This window comes from Elgaria multicarinata, chromosome 5 (genome assembly GCF_023053635.1).
Source record: "Elgaria multicarinata webbii isolate HBS135686 ecotype San Diego chromosome 5, rElgMul1.1.pri, whole genome shotgun sequence".
NCBI lineage: Eukaryota > Metazoa > Chordata > Lepidosauria > Squamata > Anguidae > Elgaria > Elgaria multicarinata.
Genome location: NC_086175.1, coordinates 40,544,612 through 40,562,760, shown reverse-complemented (window position 1 = coordinate 40,562,760; position 18,149 = coordinate 40,544,612).

Here is an 18,149-nt window from a genome sequence, read left to right as displayed (position 1 = left end):
GCGTACTTCTCTTGGTCGGCTGTCCTTCCTGGGTATCCGTATGGCCCTGTCAATCTGCCTTTAAGTTTAAGGTGCTACTAGTGTTGGTGATAATAATTTACCCAGTTGAGAAAGAGAAATAATGTGTTTGGCTTGGGCGGGGTGTCTGGCAGGGCATATGTGCAGTTGGAAAATTTCCTTTTAAAAAACCCTGGAGAAGAGTCTCCCTTTTACTGGAGGAAAGTTCTAAACAAAGCCAGGGAAAGACAGGCAGCGGCAGCTCGCCCCCCCCCCCCGGTGATGATCTATATAAACCCTGTGCTCGCTCCTGCATGTGGGGATAATATGGCGCAACACCCCAGGAGCTAAACTGCAGGATTTTGGGGGCTGGTGGAGCCAATGCGCCATTTTCAAGACAGCCCCTTCATTTCCACCACATATATCTTGCCCCTCCTTCTGGTTGTGGGGGGAACTGAAAGAGTCACCTCCTCTGATCATCACCTAGGGTACATCATGATGAGGGGTTTGCCCTGGGGTGGATCTGGAGTGGCAGTAATCTATATGATGACGACAATGACGCCATATCGAAGCCACCAAGGGGCAAACCCCTGAAACTCTGCTTTAAAAAAAGTCAGGCACTTACCCCAACTTTTTTGCTGTGGAGGCATGTCACAGCCGATGGTGACCCCTGATTGGTTGCCATCAGCCGGATAGGGAAGAGGGCGGACCTCCAGGAGCTCCAAGTCAGGAGAGCCAGGTACTGGCACCATGCGTCCCTCTCTACCTCCCCCTCCAGCTGCCCCGTTCCTCCCCCCCGTTTTTTTAAAGTTTTTTTTTATCTGTAGATAAATAAAAAATGGGGGAGCATAAATTGGATGGGTTGAATATTTTTTTTCAATTATAACTGATAGAGAAACCCTTGCTCATCTATCTTACAGCAATACAGAGATTACACAGTGTGGGTAGGAATTCTGGAGGATATGAACACTACCTGCCTACAGGTGTTATGTTATCAGGTGAATGACTTTTCAAAATCTCTGAAGTTAAGGATCCTCATAGAATCCAAATACTGATGGACTTACTCCTTCCGGATACTTAAATCCATCAGCTACACAGCCTTTCCGGGCTGTGGCTCTCCAGATATGGTTGGACTACAGCTCTCATCATCCATTGCCGTTGGCCATGCTGGCTGAGAATGATGGGAGTTGTAGTTTAACAGCATCTTAAGGCCCAAGACTGAGCCACAATTTTGCAAATCCTGCCTCGAACACGTCAGCTGCACCTTCTGCCGAATACTATGCGCAAATGCAAAGCAGCTTTTAATAAAACGCCGGAGAAATGTAGCATCAAGTTGCTGCTGAGTGAAAGCAGTTCAGTGTTTATAGAGTTTACTTTACCAAATTAATAACATATGCTCCAATCCAGCTAAAGCTAGTAATGAGACCGACGCTAGTCATTCCTTATTTCTTCCTTTGGTGTTAATGAGACTAATGACTAATTTTAGCTGGATTGCAGCCGAATATTGATCGCTTTCACATAAAATAACTGCACCATCTGTTTGTCCTTTTAAAGGGCAAAATGGCTCATACATTGATAGACAGCTGGGGCGGATCTACACAGTGTACTGAAGGCGCTTGTGTGCGCCTCCAGTGCGCCCTGAAAACGATTGTGTAGATCCTGCCCTGGAAGAGGCAGAGGAAGAGGCGGAGGAGGAGGCGGCTGGGAAATCCGGCCGCGTCCTTGCCGCCGCTGCCCACCTCCCCGCCGGCCTCCTGCTGCCAGCGAAAGAGCCACCCGGGTCGAAGAGCTCGGCAGAAGAAGGCGGGGCTCGGCGGAAGAAGGCGGAGCTCGGCTTCTTCCACTGAGCTCTCCGACCCGGGTGGCTCTTTCGCCGGCAGCAGGAGGCCGGCGGGGACATGGGCGGCGGCGGCAAGGACATGGCCGGATTCCCCAGCCTCCGCCTCTTCCTCTGCCTCTTCCAGGGCAGCATCTATACAATAGTTTTCGGGGCGCACTGGAGGCGCACGCAAGCGCCTTCAGTACGCTGTGTAGATCCGCCCCTGGAGGGAGAAAGCACCCTGAATACGCTTCACTTTGACTTTCGGCCAGCCCAACCAAGTCAGCCTTTATTTTTTGGCTGCCGTCACACTTTTCACCACTGAATGCCTGGTCCCAGATTCTGTGTATAATGCAAACGTGTCTACTTCATTCATTTTGTTTTGTTTTTTTAAATATGTCCACAGCCCTGGCATTTCAGCATAGGAGTTCTGATATATGCAAATATATCCCCTCTCTTAGGGGTGATACCACTCATGCCCAGTAGGGTCAGTTTTTAAAGTGATTGTCCCTGCCAGCCAGAGCATGGCAAGGAGGAAGTGTGGCAGCCCCCATATTTCACACAGGTCTTTCCGTCCCTTTCAGCATTTAGCACAGCCATCCCTAGCCTGGTGCCCTCCAGATGTTTTGGATTACAACTCTCAATATTCCTGACCATTGGCTCTCCTAGCTAGGGGTGATGAGACTTGAAGGCCAAGACAGTTGGAGAGCACCTGGCTGGGGGAAGGCCGATCTAGCTGTGTGCTTGGTTCAGTGAGCTCAGTGGGGCAAGCCACTGTTCTGCCACTGTTCTGCCATTCAATACTTTGAATGGTTTTAGTTTTTGTGAACCGCCCAGGGGGCTTCGGCTATTGGGCAGTATAAAAATGCAAATAATAATAATAATAATAATAATAATAATAATAATAATAATAATTACAGTGCTCTAGATGATGTTTGCATCTTTCTAGAGACAGAACTGCGTATGCAATAGGCAAATGCTGACACTTGGGGATTTGCAGTGGAGCAATTGCTACTTATTTCAGTCATGCAGATGACCAGCAAATTGCATGGCTGCCTTAGTCAGCTCAGCTGCCCCTAAAATAACCCAGCAACAATGCAGACACCACCCACATACGTTTCTAATCACAATGTGAGAGTTTTAAAGAGGGTTGGTCATCCTGAAGGCCTCACATCTGCTTCAGTCCATAAGTGGTGACTGTAACCTGCAACATAGGCCTTTGCTAGACCAGGGGTTATCCCAGACTGATATCCGGGATCGCCCCTGTGCATCCAGATCCCGGGCTCAGGCACGGATCAACGCTCCCTGGCCCCATGATAAAGCCTTTGGGCCCGCTTTTTCTCACAGTCTTAGGCTGAGCCTGAGACCTTGAGCGTGTGGCCCGTTTTCACGGCTTTTCCTGGCTCGGTGAAATTACTTGTGAGGAGCCGGGAGCCACGCACGGGGCGCCGGGTGGGGGGAGCGGGGAAACCCTTTTTTTTTTAAAAAAAATAACCACTCTTACCTTGGCGCACGAGCGTTCATGCGCTTTATTCCTTTAAAAAAAATGGCAGACGTGACGGCTCTCTACTTGAGTCGCCTTGTGTTACGTGTAGACGAGGGCGGGAACTCATGTTATTGACAACACGAGATCACCCCTCCTTCATCCTGGGATACCTGGTAGGTCTAGCAAAGGCCATAGTCTCTCTCTGTGTGTAGTGGCATATATTGTCATGTTGTTTTAATATTTACAGCCTTTTTTTAATGCATCGTTTTTACAAATTACATAAGCTGCTATGAGAATCCTGCAAGTACGTAGGGACAAGGGTTAAAATGTAAGAATAAATGAATGAAGTTCAGCTCCAGGTATGAAGGGCTTCCAGGCATAGTGCCATCTCTTCCATCCACCTGTGTAGGGCCTACTCACTCAGTGGAATGATCACCAGTGACCAGGACAATGTGGTAGCCAGCTGCAATCTGTGGCAATCCTCTGAGAGCTGCACGCTGTTCTTATGTTTCCACAATGCCCTGACAGAGAATAGCTTTAGAGCAGTGGTTCCCAAACTTTTTCAGGTCACCGCCCCCTTGGTTCCACAAACTCATGCCCAGCGCTTCCCTACCCTACCCTATACAAATCATTATTCGGAACAGTGGTTTTCAACGACCCACCAAGGAAGATAATAACAATAAAATTCAAAACAGTAAGCAAGGAGGAGCTGAGGAGCCTTATGACAAAGGTGAAAGAAGAAAGTGCAAAAGCTGGGTTGCAGTTAAACCTCAAAAAAACCAAGATAATGGCAACCAGCTTGATTGATAACTCTCAAATAGAGGGAGAAAACGTGGAGGCAGTGACAGACTTTGTATTTCTGGGTGCAAAGATTACTGCAGACGCTGACTGCAGCCAGGAAATCAGAAGACGTTTACTTCTTGGGAGGAGAGCAATGACAAATCTTGATAAAATAGTTAAGAGCAGAGACACTACACTGACAACAAAGGTCCGCATAGTTAAAGCAATGGTATTCCCCGTAGTAACCTATGGCTGCGAGAGCTGGACCATAAGGAAAGCTGAGCGAAGGAAGATAGATGCTTTTGAACTGTGGTGTTGGAGGAAAATGCTGAGAGTGCCTTGGACTGCAAGAAGATCAAACCAGTCCATACTCCAGGAAATAAAGCCAGACTGCTCACTTGAGGGAATGGTATTAAAGGCAAAACTGAAGTACTTTGGCCACATAATGAGAAGACAGGATACCCTGGAGAAGAGGCTGATGCTCGGGAAAGTGGAAGGCAAAAGGAAGAGGGGCCGACCAAGGGCAAGATGGATGGATGGATGGAGGTGACAGACTTGACCTTGGGGGAGCTAGGGGTGGCGACAGCCGACAGAAAGCTCTGGCGTGGGCTGGTCCATGAAGTCACGAAGGGTCAGAAATGACTGAACGAATAAACAACAAACAATTAATTGAATACTTTATTCAAAATCCAATTGGTGTGCCCTGCCATGCTGGCTGCAAACAGAGGCGTTCGCTCTCTTTTCCCTCCCTCCCTCGGCAAGCCTGGGGCGGGTGCTTCCCATTTAGAGGGGATTCTAGGAGTTGAAGGACTTTTTTCTGTCTAAACATGCATAAAATTGTGCCTTTATCATGTCACACTAGCATGAATACAAGAATCAAATAGGATTTCCTTCTTCAGTGGAACACACTTACTTAGGAGTAAGCACCATTTTGTTATAGGAAAGGATAATGTATTTTAATTAAAATTTTAAAATAATTATCTGCCACCTGGTACAGAGTTTTCCTATGGAAAATCTGGCTGGGACTGAAGTAGAGGGGCACTAATTTTACTGTACTTATTGTCTTTAAATATGGTTAAATATCCCACAGTTACCTTGCTATTCTATTTCTACAATTCATTTTCTCCTGTCTTCACCCTCTCTTCGTTTTCAGGCTGAATCCTATGCACATTTACCTCAGAGTAAGTTCTATTGATCTCAGTGGGGCTTACTTCTGAGTAGACATACTTAGGATTGTGTTGCAGCTCTGTTTTTATGGTGACACAAGATACACACATACCATGTTTACCAAAAGACCGCTTGAAAAAAGGGGGTTGGACATCCTGAAATAAGCAAGGGCAGATAGGAATGGTTTCAGCAAGCATTCTGGAAAAAGGTGCTGCTGAATCTTCTTTAGCCAGGAAGGACCTGGGGAATTGCAATTCTCTCTCCCTCTCCCTTTTCTTTTCTCTCCCAATCCTGTTGTAGTCCAGATTTTTTTGGGGGTGGGAGCACACACACGGACACACAGCATCTCTCTCTCTCATTCTCCAACCCCCCTCCCCCCAAGCCTCAAAATAGCTGCCGGGCTGATTACGACAGGAGGCAGCAGCTCAGAGGGGAGATGGCCCCAATCTGCAACTCCTGACGGGAAGGGAGCCTGGTGATACCTTGCAGCAGCACAAGCAGTCCTGCTCCCCACCCAGCCTGCCAGCTGACTGCTGTTCTTGGCAGCTGCTCTGCTGCCCGCCGTCCTCCACATGCTCCTTCCTCTCCGCCACATGGCTGCTGCTCCCGCCTTGTGCAGCAACTATCGCAAGAGGTCTGCCAGGGCAGCTTGTAGGAGGGAGCAGCTCTGACCGAGAGCGAGTGAGCGAGCAGGCGGCGGCGGCTCCAGCAGGAAAGAAGCCCTGGGCCCTCCTAGGCAGGGAAGAGTGGGCAGAGCAGCTGAATTCGCCACTGTTTCCTGCTCTGCTGCCTCCTGTGGGCGCTTCCCCCACCCTCTACTTCTGGTGGGGCCGCTGTGGGCTTGAGATAGGAGGAAAGAGCGGCTGCGTGAGTGAGAAAGTCCTTCCTGAGCAGGAGTGGTGTGGAGAGAGCAGCTGAATTTGCCGCTCTTTCCTGCTCGGTCCCTGGGTTTTAGGCCCTTCTGGAGAGACCATCTCGAGCGCCTTTGCCTGTTAGCACCCCCTATGCAATCCCACCGCCCCCAAGGGGGCAATACCGCCCACTTTGGGAACCACTGCTTTAGAGCATTGTGCAATCTCAAGATGGCAGTTTCCTACCTGCTGCCTGCTGCTATTCAATATGTTTGACCCAAGGAATAGGGGTGGGCAGGAGGGCCCAACTCAAGCAATGGTTGACATCCCAGGGTGTTTGGGCCTTGGCTGCTGCCCAACCATCATGGGTCCTGCTGCTGACCCTGAAATGAATGAACAAAACAGTGTTCCTGCTTTTCACAGAATCATAGAAGAGTAGAGTTGGAAAGGGTTTATAAGGCCATCAAGTCCACCTTAAAGCATCCCTGACAGATGGCTGTCCAGCTGCCTCTTGAATGCCTCTAGTGTGGGAGAGCCCATGACCTTCCTAGGTAATTGGTTCCATTGTTGTATTGCTCTAGCAGTCAGTAGAGATAACTGCTTTGTTGGTTTTGATGGCTTTGCATGCTTTATCACTCAAAAGTAAATCAAGAGCTGCCAGCTTGATGTCCTCAAGAATCCTGGTTCCAGTTCAGGGCTTTATGGAAGTACCTTAAACATGGAAGTACCTTAAACCTTAAAGTGTACACTTCTCAGCAGAGCCATCCTTTTTCACCATGCCATTGCAATCTACCTTTTGCAATTTATTATTATGCAGATACATGATGAAAAAGCACTGGATCTATGTGAGAAATGGCTGCATGTTATAAGTGGAGCTTCCAAGGAATTGCTTTGAAAAGACCCACCATGTGCCTGCTTGTTTATGTTAACCTGATCTGCACACAAGCTTTGGTATGAATAGAGCCTTAAATACTGTGGTTGCAAACCTCAAACCACTTACTTTTAGACTCATTGTAATCATTCAAAGTACTCGGCGGTATAATGTTAGAATTGTGTCTGGATTTATTGCTTTTGTTGTATTAATCCAAGAGCTATCACTGTTGTCTAAAGTTTTTCTTCCCTCACAGTTGGTAGAAATATATCTAAAAATGTTCATAAGCTGGAAATAGGCGTAGTATTTTGTCCAGAATTTTTGATATTATGAAAAACCACATATTTATCATCCACATTCCTTCATGATAGTGCACAGAAATTGTTTCAAAACCAAAAGTACTTTAATGGATGCCAAATGTTAGTATGCCTGTGGTGGTCAAACAGAATATTTTATGATTCCACCTAGATTATACACAAGACTGGCTCTGAAAAAGCAACAGTTGCATGATCCAAGATTAATTGGGAAAACATTGCAAGATACCCATGAGATGTTCTTATAAACTAGAGAGGACATGTGGTGATGTTTAGCTGTATATAGAATGTGCTTCCATAAAATAACGTCAAGAACAGAGAAGTTTGGCAAAATTGACTATGACAACATTTTGTAACTCTGAAATTCTTCTTCTTCTGGTTGCAATCAAGCAGAAATTACAGATTACAAGCTTCATCACATGACATGTTTAAACCAAAGTCAAACAATGTCAGTCATCTTTAAGTAGCCAGGGTTGCATCAGGGTCCTTGAAATTATGCAGCTTGTTACTGAAAAGTGGTCGTCCATTTATCATGCAGTGCAATCCTGTGCATGTTTGCTCAGAAACAAGCCTAGGGTCATATACCATACAGAGGGCAGTCTTCTATTTGAAGTAGGGTGGCCACTGATGCAATACCAAAAAAAGAGGATGCATCACCAAACGTGGATAAAAGAGAAGACAGTCTGCAAATAGGAGACTGTAAAGTAGGACATATGACTACCCTTATTGGAAGGGCTGTCAGAGTACAGTTCTCTATTTGAAGGTATCCTCTGTTTGATGGGCGTTCCAGTCCAGCTCCAGTTTAAAGATGCTTGCAGCACAATTGCATACATGTTTAGACAGAAAGAAGTCCTACAACTCATGGTTGGATGAGGAATGATGAGAGTTGTAGGACTTTTTTCTGTCTAACCATGCATAGGATTGGGCGTTAATGAAACTTTCTCTTATGTAAGTCTGCATAGGATTGCAACTGTGCAGTACAACTCTGTGCATGTTTACTTGGGAAGTTCCAGTATTTTCAGTAGGACTCACTCCCTAGTAAGTACACTAATACCTACTTACCTGGCAGTAAGACCTATTGAACTGAATGGGACTGACTTCTGAGTAGAAAGAAGTTCTTCCTTACTTCCATGCAGTGGGTATAGCATTTCAGTCTTTAAACGCCTTTGGTTTTCTTTGAAATATCTTGATCTTTTGTCTGAGGAGGAATGGCCCTATTTGGCTTTGAATTTCACTTTAGGCAAAATTTGGGTGGCACATTGGGTGTGCAGGATGAGTTGCATAATTCTTTGGATCTGGACCTATGAATGTCATTGCAGAGAAAGAAGCAGAACAGTCACAATTTGAACTAGTTGTCTCCGGCCTGGCAGTACAATAAGCAGCTGGAAGAAGTCCTTCAGTCATTGTGGGCTGATGAAAGATTCAAGAAACTTGGTGATGTTGAAAAGTAAAGAAAAGAAATACCTTTATGGGGTATTGTTAAAACATTACATTTTAACAATGGTTGTATGTTTAATAAATAGCTGTTGTCCGTTGTTGCATTCCCAATGTTTACTTGGGGCTTTGCTAGACCTACCGGGTGTTCCGTCGTTGAGGAGCGGTGAAAGCGGATTTTCCCATTCAGCCGTGACGCCTCATGCTCCACACCTGCCTTCGATTTGTGGCAGAAGTTTGCGCTGGTTGTGCTGCTGCTGCCGCGAGCACGGTTGCGCAGCCACACCGGCCTGATTGCCGCGGCTTTTTTTTTCGCTCGCCACACGGTTTGCGCAAGTCCGAAAGACCGCAAACTTGCGCAGCCGTCAGCGATGCCGCCGCCGGCCCTGGCGGCGGCGGCGGCGGCGGCGGCAGTGCCAGTGCCTGCTGAAGTGCTGCTGGTGCTGTTGAGGGTCAACATTGATGTGCTCACTTCCTGATGGGGTCGTGGCGGGTGTAATATGACCCGAGGTCAATCGTCTGCATGGGCACTCTGTGCCTACATCTCCCATCATGCCTCTGAGGTGTCAGCGGCGATGACCGCCTCTGTGCCCTGTGCCCCATCCCAAGGAGCCAACCCACATCTGGCCGTAGCCATGGCAGCAGCCCACAAACAGCTCTGCCCTCTGCCAGCCTGGTACCCACACTAACAGGCAGCGTACAGCACCGCCATTATGCGGCCACGGTAGCTGCCCACCGCAAGGAGTCACCAGTCACTTTTCCGTTCCTCCGTTCCTGCGCAAACTGTCACTGGGGGAGTAAAAAAAAAAAGCCGCTCCGCCGCGCTGCCCCAGCTGGCGGACTGCGCGCAAATGGCGGACGCGGCTTGACCGAAGCCGCTGACCACTCCCCCTTAACACGCCTTTTCCTGCCCAGTGCGGACCGCAGTGACCTCACATCCTCCCACACGTACTCCGAATTACCGTGGGACGGCAGGAAAAGGTGCACTAGAACTCACTTTTTTAAAGTCGGGAGAAAGAGGCTTCACCGCAGGATAACGGCGGATCCTCGTAAACGTCATCTGGAAGCCTCGACGTGACTGCGGAAGGTAACGTGCGCTAGAGCCTCATCTAGTAACGCCCCAGGACTTCATTCACCAATATTTCTGTATGAGAAATTTCCATATGAAAAATTACCCAGATTGGAGGAAGACCTTTCCTTTCCTTTCCTTTCCTTTCCTTTCCTTTCCTTTCCTTTCCTTTCCTTTCCTTTCCTTTCTCCCCACTCCCTCAGTTGCTCTTTCCTCCAAGGCATTCAGGATAACATTAATGGGATTATCTCATGTTATACTCGCAAGAAGTCAATGGAATAGATTAGCACCTTGCCCAAAACAGTGTACTGCAGGGATCTGAATCCAAATCTCCCCAGTCTAAGGCCTTTGCTAGACAAGGCTATATCCAGGGCTGATACCCGGGATCACCCCTGTGTGTCCACATGACGCACAGGGGATCCCGGGCTCAGGGAGGGACCAACCCTCCCTGGCCCCAGGATATAGCCTACCACTTCTAGCCCAATTTTTCCCACAGTCTTGGGCTGAGCCCGAGACCGTGAGCGTGTAGCCCATTCCGCAGCTTTTCCTGGTTCCGCGCAATTACTTGCGCATAGCAGGGAGAAGCCGCGCACGGGGTTCAGCGCTCCACAGGAGCACTGTGCCCATTGGGGGCAGGGTGGGTGGCGGAGCAGGGAAATTAATTTAATTTTTTTTTTAAAAAAAACTTACCTGAGTGCACGAGTGTTCGTGTGCATTGCCCCTTTAACTATGAAAAAAATGGCAGACACGATGGGTCTTTCCTTCGGCTCATCGCATCTGACGTCTAGACTAGGGCAACAGCCTGCGATAGTTGTATCACGGGCTCTCCCCTCCCCCGTCATGGATTTTAAGGTAGGTCTAGCAAAGGCCTAAGGGTTCATCTACACCAAGCAGGATATTCCATTATGAAAGTGGTATGAAAGCGATATATAAAAGGCAGGAGCCACACTACTGCTTTATAACGGTATTGAGGTGCACTGCAGGATCTACACTACTGCTTGATAGTGGTCATGAAGTGCACTGACAACTGCCTTTTACATACCACTTTCATAATGGAATATCCTGCTTGGTGTAGATGAGCTCATTCTATTACATTGCATTTTTATCTTGCCCTTCCTCTAGTGAGCTGAGAACAGCTGAGAATATTAACTCCTTTCCCATTCTATCTACTACAGTAAGGGTGGGCAGTAGGTAGAACTCCAGATATTTTTGATTTCAACTCCCAGAAGCCCCTGCCAGCATGGCCAATAGTCAGAAATGCTAAGAGTTGAAGTCTAAGCAGCTGCTTTCACAGCACCGGGTTGGTGCTGCCTCTCTCCGAAACCCTACGGTTTCCCTCTCCTGATGCCAAGAAGGGAGCGTGGGGTTTCCTGCCCCATGCCCTCTTCCTGGTGGAAGGCAACCAATCGCTGGTCGCCTTTCACCAGGGACCGCCCCCGGATTGGCCCTGGAGGAACATCAGATGGCGGAAGAACTGTACTGATATTGCTCCAATTGAAAAAGTCAGGGAACGTTCCCGACTATTTCAATCCACCGCTTCACGGGAAAGCCCCACAGCGGCTGCGAAGCTGTGCCTGCATCATATAATTGACGCAGTGTAGATCCGCAGCCACCGCAGGGCTTTCTCCGTGTATAGACAGCCCCCAAAACATCTTTAGATCTTCCTTTTGCCCAGCCCTGCACTATACCACACTAACTGCTGGGCAATTGTCTATTTTGTAGTCCCTCTTTTTCCTCAAACATCATTCATTCTTGGTCAGTTGGGCTCTTCACTTAAACTAATGTGTCTGCTATACACTATGCTGAATGGGATTCACTAAAGCCACAAGATTTCCTGAAACTGATTGACAAGATCAAGCCCTTCACTTTATTGCATTACTCACATTATGCTTAAAAAAGAAAATTGGGAATGTTTTTTAAATAAAAACACAGGCTGTATAAAGCAATATACCATCATGGAATCAAAGATCTGTCTATATATAAACTGTCCAAGGAGACACAATGGTAACATAGTCAGTGACTGAATTGCCCAGAAATAGGAATGTACATACCTGTATTGAAGAGGCCAGTTCTGGGTAGTTAATACCCCAGTTCTGGCAATCCACCAGCGCCAAACATGTTGCACTAGTGGGAACAACCACTAGCACAATAGCACTGGCTAGCACAACCCAGAAAACTACTGAAATTGCAACTTCCAGAACAGGATAGTTTAGTGGAGCTCCAGCTCCAGCTTCAGCTAATTCCTGGTTGTGCTAGCTACCGGTAGCTTCCCATTGCACTAGCGGTAATTCCTGCTAGTACAGCAGCAGCACTGGATACTGCCCACAGCTTTCATTACCTTCTCGGGTCTTCCCAGTTAGGAAGAGTTTCTTTAGATCCTGATACGTCTCACATACATATGTTTGTGCTACATCTCTAACACTCACATGTATGCCCACACATGTCTTTTTAGAGAGGACTTTGGAGTTAGTGGATTTCCAGTAAATCCTGTTTTATGTTCCATTGGATTTTTGTTTGGGAAGTATTTGTGCAACAATTTATCAGCAGCTAACATCTGATTGTACAATACATGAGATATACTTTAAATGCCTGGAAATAATTCCTCTGGGAATAATCATTGTTGAAATAATGTGAAATGTTGTGCAATGCTGTTTTACCCACTAATGAAGCTCTTGGACAAAGAGAAGAATAAATGGAATGTAACTTGAAGCTGTGCTCCTTTCTTCCTTTTTTCATGCCAAGATTAAATAACACATCCACGTTTGAGTGTTGTATCCGATATTCTATGATCATCCAATAATTTTTTTACACACAGAGTACTTAGTGTTTAGCCTCATTGTGGCTGCACTGAACTCTGGTTTACTTGGGCCATTTCCCTTGCGTTTTAGTTATTAATATGAGTGAGGTAGCTTCATATGTTCATATGCTTTAGACCTGGTTATGGGACAGAAAGAGCTTTGGTTGCCTTGGTAGATGACCTATGCTGGGAACTGGACAGGGGAGTGTGTCTTTCTTGGTTCTGCTGGACCTCTCAGCGGCATTCGATACCATTAACCATGGTATCCTTCTTGGCCGCCTTGCTGGGATGGGACTTGGAGGCACTGTTTTACAGTGGCTCCATTCCTTCCTGGAGGGGCGGAGCCAGAAGGTGGTGCTGGGGGACTCCTGTTCGAGTCCTCGGCCATTGACCTGTAGAGTCCCTCAGGGTTCTGTTTTGTCCCCCATGCTAATTAACATATACATTAAACCATTGGGAGAGGTTGTCTGGAGTTTTGGGGTGCGGTGCCATCAGTATGCTGATGACACCCAGTTCTACTACTCCTTTCCAACCAATTCCAAGGAAGCTGCTTTGGTGCTAAACCAGTGTCTGTCAGCAGTAATGGACTGGATGAGGATAAACAAATTGAAGCTTAATCCAGAGAAGACAGAGGTGCTCCTGGTTAGTCGAAAGGCAGATCAGAGAATAGGGATTCAGCTTGTGCTGGATAGGGTTACACTGCCCCTGAAGACACAGGTTCGCAGCTTGGGTGTACTCCTGGATTCAGCCCTGAGCCTGGATGCCCAGGTTTTGGCGGTGGCCAGGAGTGCATTTGCACAGTTAAAGCTAGTGCGCCAGCTGCACCCATTCCTAGAGATGTCGGACCTGGCCATGGTGACATGTGTCTTAGTTACATCCCAACTGGATTACTGTAATGCACTCTACGTGGGGCTGCTTTTAAAGAGTGTTTGGAAACTTCAGCTGGTTCAAAGAGCTGCAGCCAGATTGTTGACCAGGGCTGGTTACAGGGAACACACAACTCCCCTGTTACAACAGCTTCACTGGCTTCCAGTCTCTTTCTGGGCACAATTCAAAGTGCTGGTTATCACCTATAAAGCCCTATATGGCTCAAGTTCAGGTTATCTGAAAGACCGTATTCTTCCATATGAGCCTGCCCGTGCTCTGAGATCTTCTGGGGAGGGCTTTCAGTCCTACCAACATCCCAGGCATGTGTGATGGGTACGTGAGAGAGGGCCTTCTCAGTTGCTGCTCCAAGGCTCTGGAACTCCTTTCCCAGGGAGGCTAGGCTGGCTCCCTCTGTGCTACACTTTCGGAGGCAGGCAAACACTTTTTTGTTACGGCAGGCTTTTGGAACTACTCTGGACCTGTGTTAATGTATTGGGTTTTATTTATTTTTAATCTGTTACTATTTTAAATTTTAAAGAAAATGTTTTTAATTTTACTGCAAGTTTAATTCTATTTTAACTTTTGTAAATTTATATTTATGTTTTAATTGTACATGTTTTAATCTTGTAAACCACCTTGAATCCCAGTACTGGGAAAATAATAATAATAATAATAATAATAATAATAATAATAATAATAATAATATAGCTTTTAATGTTCCATATAAAATGACAGATTTTTAAACTTGTAAAAACTTCCATAGTATCTGTCAGTATATATATACCATTTGTTTGTTTGTTTATAAGCAGCCCTTTAGAGTAAACCCTCCCAAGGCTTTGTACAAGACAGAAAACCATAAAACATTTATAAAATCAAACTTTTACCTGTCTTTAAGGCATTTCTGGCATGTTGTTTAACTACCACCCATTTTGTCAAACTTCAGAGTGGTTTCATTTTCAGACTGCTTTTACTTGGTGCCTCTGTTTCACAGTGCACAGCAATGCAGACAAGCCAGGGATAAGCCATGGTTCTGTGATAAGCCATGGTTTAAACAAGGCAGACATCATAAGCCAATGACAGACATAGCTTTTATCTGGAGTTTGCAGCTAGATAACAAATCTTTTTTTTTCTTTTTTCACAGATGGGTGACAAACCAGATGTCAACAAACCACTCATGGCCTAGTGTTGTGTGCGAAACAGGTCTTTTGTTGCTCTGTGCCCCATCATCTCTACTAGTGGGGAGCTGGAGCACAGGTGAATGAACAGAGTGGGACTCCATGCTTCCACTTTCAATTTGCTAGCATGGGGACAGCCTCTCAGCTAGAAGTGCAGGTGCTTTGATATGTGTGCGAGTCAGGCTTGCACGTGCTGTGCCCCATTAAGCCAGTCATCACGCCTACCAGGCATGAAGGGCAACCCACTGGGAACTAGTTAAACTTCCTGCCTTTGCTGCCTGCAGAAGTGTATTGTCAGTCCTCCGGCAGGCCACAAGCCAGCATTTGAGTTGGTGGATCGCAGGTTGTAGAGGCTGAAATGGATGGTTGTGGGTCTGTATCTCGGTTTTGTATGGGCCCGTTCAGAAGTCACCTTAAACCATGGCTTTAACCACAGCAAATAAGGCTTTTTGCTTTATTCACCATGGTTAAAGCCATGGTTTAAGGTGTCTTCTGAACATATCTGGCTTTCTGGCTTAACCACCATGGTTAAAGCCATAGTTTAAGGTGTCTTCTGAAAGCAGCCAATGTGTGCTTTAGCTGTGCATTTGAATGGAGTAGGGATGGAAGCTCATTTTGGATTACCAGCATCATAACAGTAAATATTACTTAGTTTATATATATCTAAAATGTATATCTCTCATTTCTAGCCCAGACAGTTCTCCATGTGAAATATTCTTAATTATCTGTGCACTATTAACACAAAATATCAGTTCTGATCATTCTGTTAGTTTATTTCAGCCCATCTCAATGTTGTGCCTTCCAGATGTTTTGGACTACATCTCCTACCATCCCCCACTGGCATAGGCCACGGTGGCAGGGGATGCTGGGGTTGTAGTCCAACATGTCTGGAGGACCAGGTTGGCAAAATCTGGTTTATCTCATGATGAATAGCTGGTTCATTATAGGCAGCCACTGAACCTGTTATCAAGCTGAAGCTGGACTTGATTTAGTAAGTTGTCTGTGAGATTTCAAAAGTTTATTATTTGTCATATCATGAATAAGATGTTGAAAGAGTTGGCTTTCTCCTCAGGTTTGTTGGTTTTGTAACAGTTCCAGTAACACATGGCAGTGAATGTCATTCAAGAGCACTTGCATGGACACGAAAATTATGATAAACAGATGGAGCTGAAGCAAGCTGTATCTAAAACAATCCCATAAGTGCAAAATAAGTGTATCTACTGCTTTCCACACTTGGCTAAATAGTTCCCTGCACACTCATTGCTTGACTCAATGTCAATTTCCTAATTTATTTGGGTTTTTTTGCAGTACAATAAACATAGTGGAGTCCATATTACATTGAACAGATTGTGTTGCAAAACAAGTTATAATCTAATTATAGTAATTAAAAGCCCCTTCCTGTTTCATTAATTCTCCTTATTAAAGAAATCAGATGTATTAGAAATATTCTGCTTTGTTTTAGAAAAATGTTTTCATGACTAAAGGGATGTGTTTTGAGCTTATATCCTAGTAGAATGGTTTCATTTTTGTTAGCAAAATAATCAACTAAGGTGTTTTTTGTAAACTGCCCAGAGAGCTTCGGCTATGGGGCAGTATATAAATGCAATAAATAAATAAAATTTCCTTGCTATTTCTTTGGATTAAAAGTTAAGTTCAAACGATCCAGCAAAGTATTTTTTTTTAAAAAAAAAAAAATCTACCCAGATATTTTTGCAGTCACTGGGCTGTACGCAGAAACAAATCCCACTGAGTTTAATAGACATTACTTCATAATAAGTGTGTTTTGGATTCTGACATTAAAAGAAAAAGAAGGGGAGGAAGGAAAAAAGAATAAGATGAAAGGATTGCAGCATGAAAGTCAGGTTCCATAATCACAGTAATCTTTTAAGCAGTTTCTGCACCAGATATATGTGAATGTCCCATACAAGTAATTTTCTGCCATGCTTTGGAACTAATGCTCTGTTTAAAATTGACGGGATCATCACAAAACAAATTGCATATATGAGTCATTTGAACAACAGGTCTGCACACATTTACAACTGAGGCAAGAGAGTCAGTCGCTGAGGAGGACATGATAGGATGGGATATTATTGTGTGTGAGGTAGGGTGACCATATGAAAAGGAGGACAGGGCTCAATTGTATTGAAAGGGGAATTTCAGCAGGTGTCATTTATATGTATGCAGCACCTGGTGAAATTCCCTCTTCATCACAACAGTTAAAGCTGCAGGAGCCCTGCCCTCTTGACCAGATACAAAAGTGGGCAGAGCTCCTGCAGCTTCAACTGTTGTGATGAAGAGAGAATTTCACCAGATAACACCTGCTGAAATTCCCTTTTCTAGACAACTGTTAAAGATACAGGAGCCCTGTTCTCCTTTCCATATGGTCACCCTAGTGTGAGGGAGCTCTGATGAAGATGATGGGGCGGAGTGAGTAAGTGGCCTGCTTTGGCACCTGGCAAATGTGTTGCATGTTTATAGCCTGTCTTCCTGGCTCTGATCCCCAGCTCCTGCTCAATGGCTACCTATGGCTCAAAGCTGGCTTGTAGATATTTATGCTTGGTAGTGAAGAAAATAATAATCAGTAGTAGCAGTAGCAGTAAACCATTTTAAACAACTACAGCATGGTTTAGTACATAGCTGTGAAGAGGTACAGAGAATATTGCTTCAACAACAGTTCAAAAATGTCTCACCAGAATGTGCATAGAGCATTTAGGAGGATCTTTCCCCTCTGAGTTATTATTCACACATGCTATAAAAGGAAACCACATCTCAATAAACAGCATTGTAGAATCCTGTCTTTAGGAAAGGAAGGGCAAGTCGCAAGATATTTAAGTTCTATGTAGTAGAAGAATGTGAGATTTGATGGCATCAAACCTCTTTAACTTGATACCCACCAAGCCAAGCAGAGCCCAACCTCCACGCCTTCTGTTTTTGCAGTCCCAAATAGGGAGCAAGAGCAGAAAGTAGACGGAGCACCTAAAGAGCCATTGCATATGTTCATCTTGTAGAGCTCAAGTTCTGCAAGCTTGAAGTAACCTCTTCTGAAAGAGTGATTCTCAGAAATCATGGTTAGCTTCCAAAAGTGAAACTTACATCTGTAGTGTCAGTTACAGATGTAAGTGAACCTCCCAGAGAGTTTCTACTATTGGGCGGTATAGAAATGCAATAAATAAATAAAATAAATAAATAAAATAAAATTAAGAAAACACCACAAATCTAAGTGGCACATCTATACACTCAGCAGGGAGAGTAAACCTGGCAAGCCATAGTACATGTGGTATCTCCTATCTGCAAAGCAAAAGGTGTAGGAAGCACAACCATGCAGAGGACTTATCTTCAGCTTGCACATTCCTTGGCAGTCAAGTGTAATCTTGTACAGAAAGTGAACGTGAATTACTACCGTGGCAGAAGGTATTTGGAAATTACTTCTTTTGTTTATTAAACATTTGTGGATCTCAAAAAGCAGGCTGAATTGCCTTTTAAATGGTAAGAAGTTCCTTTTTAGAACCAATGACATTCCTG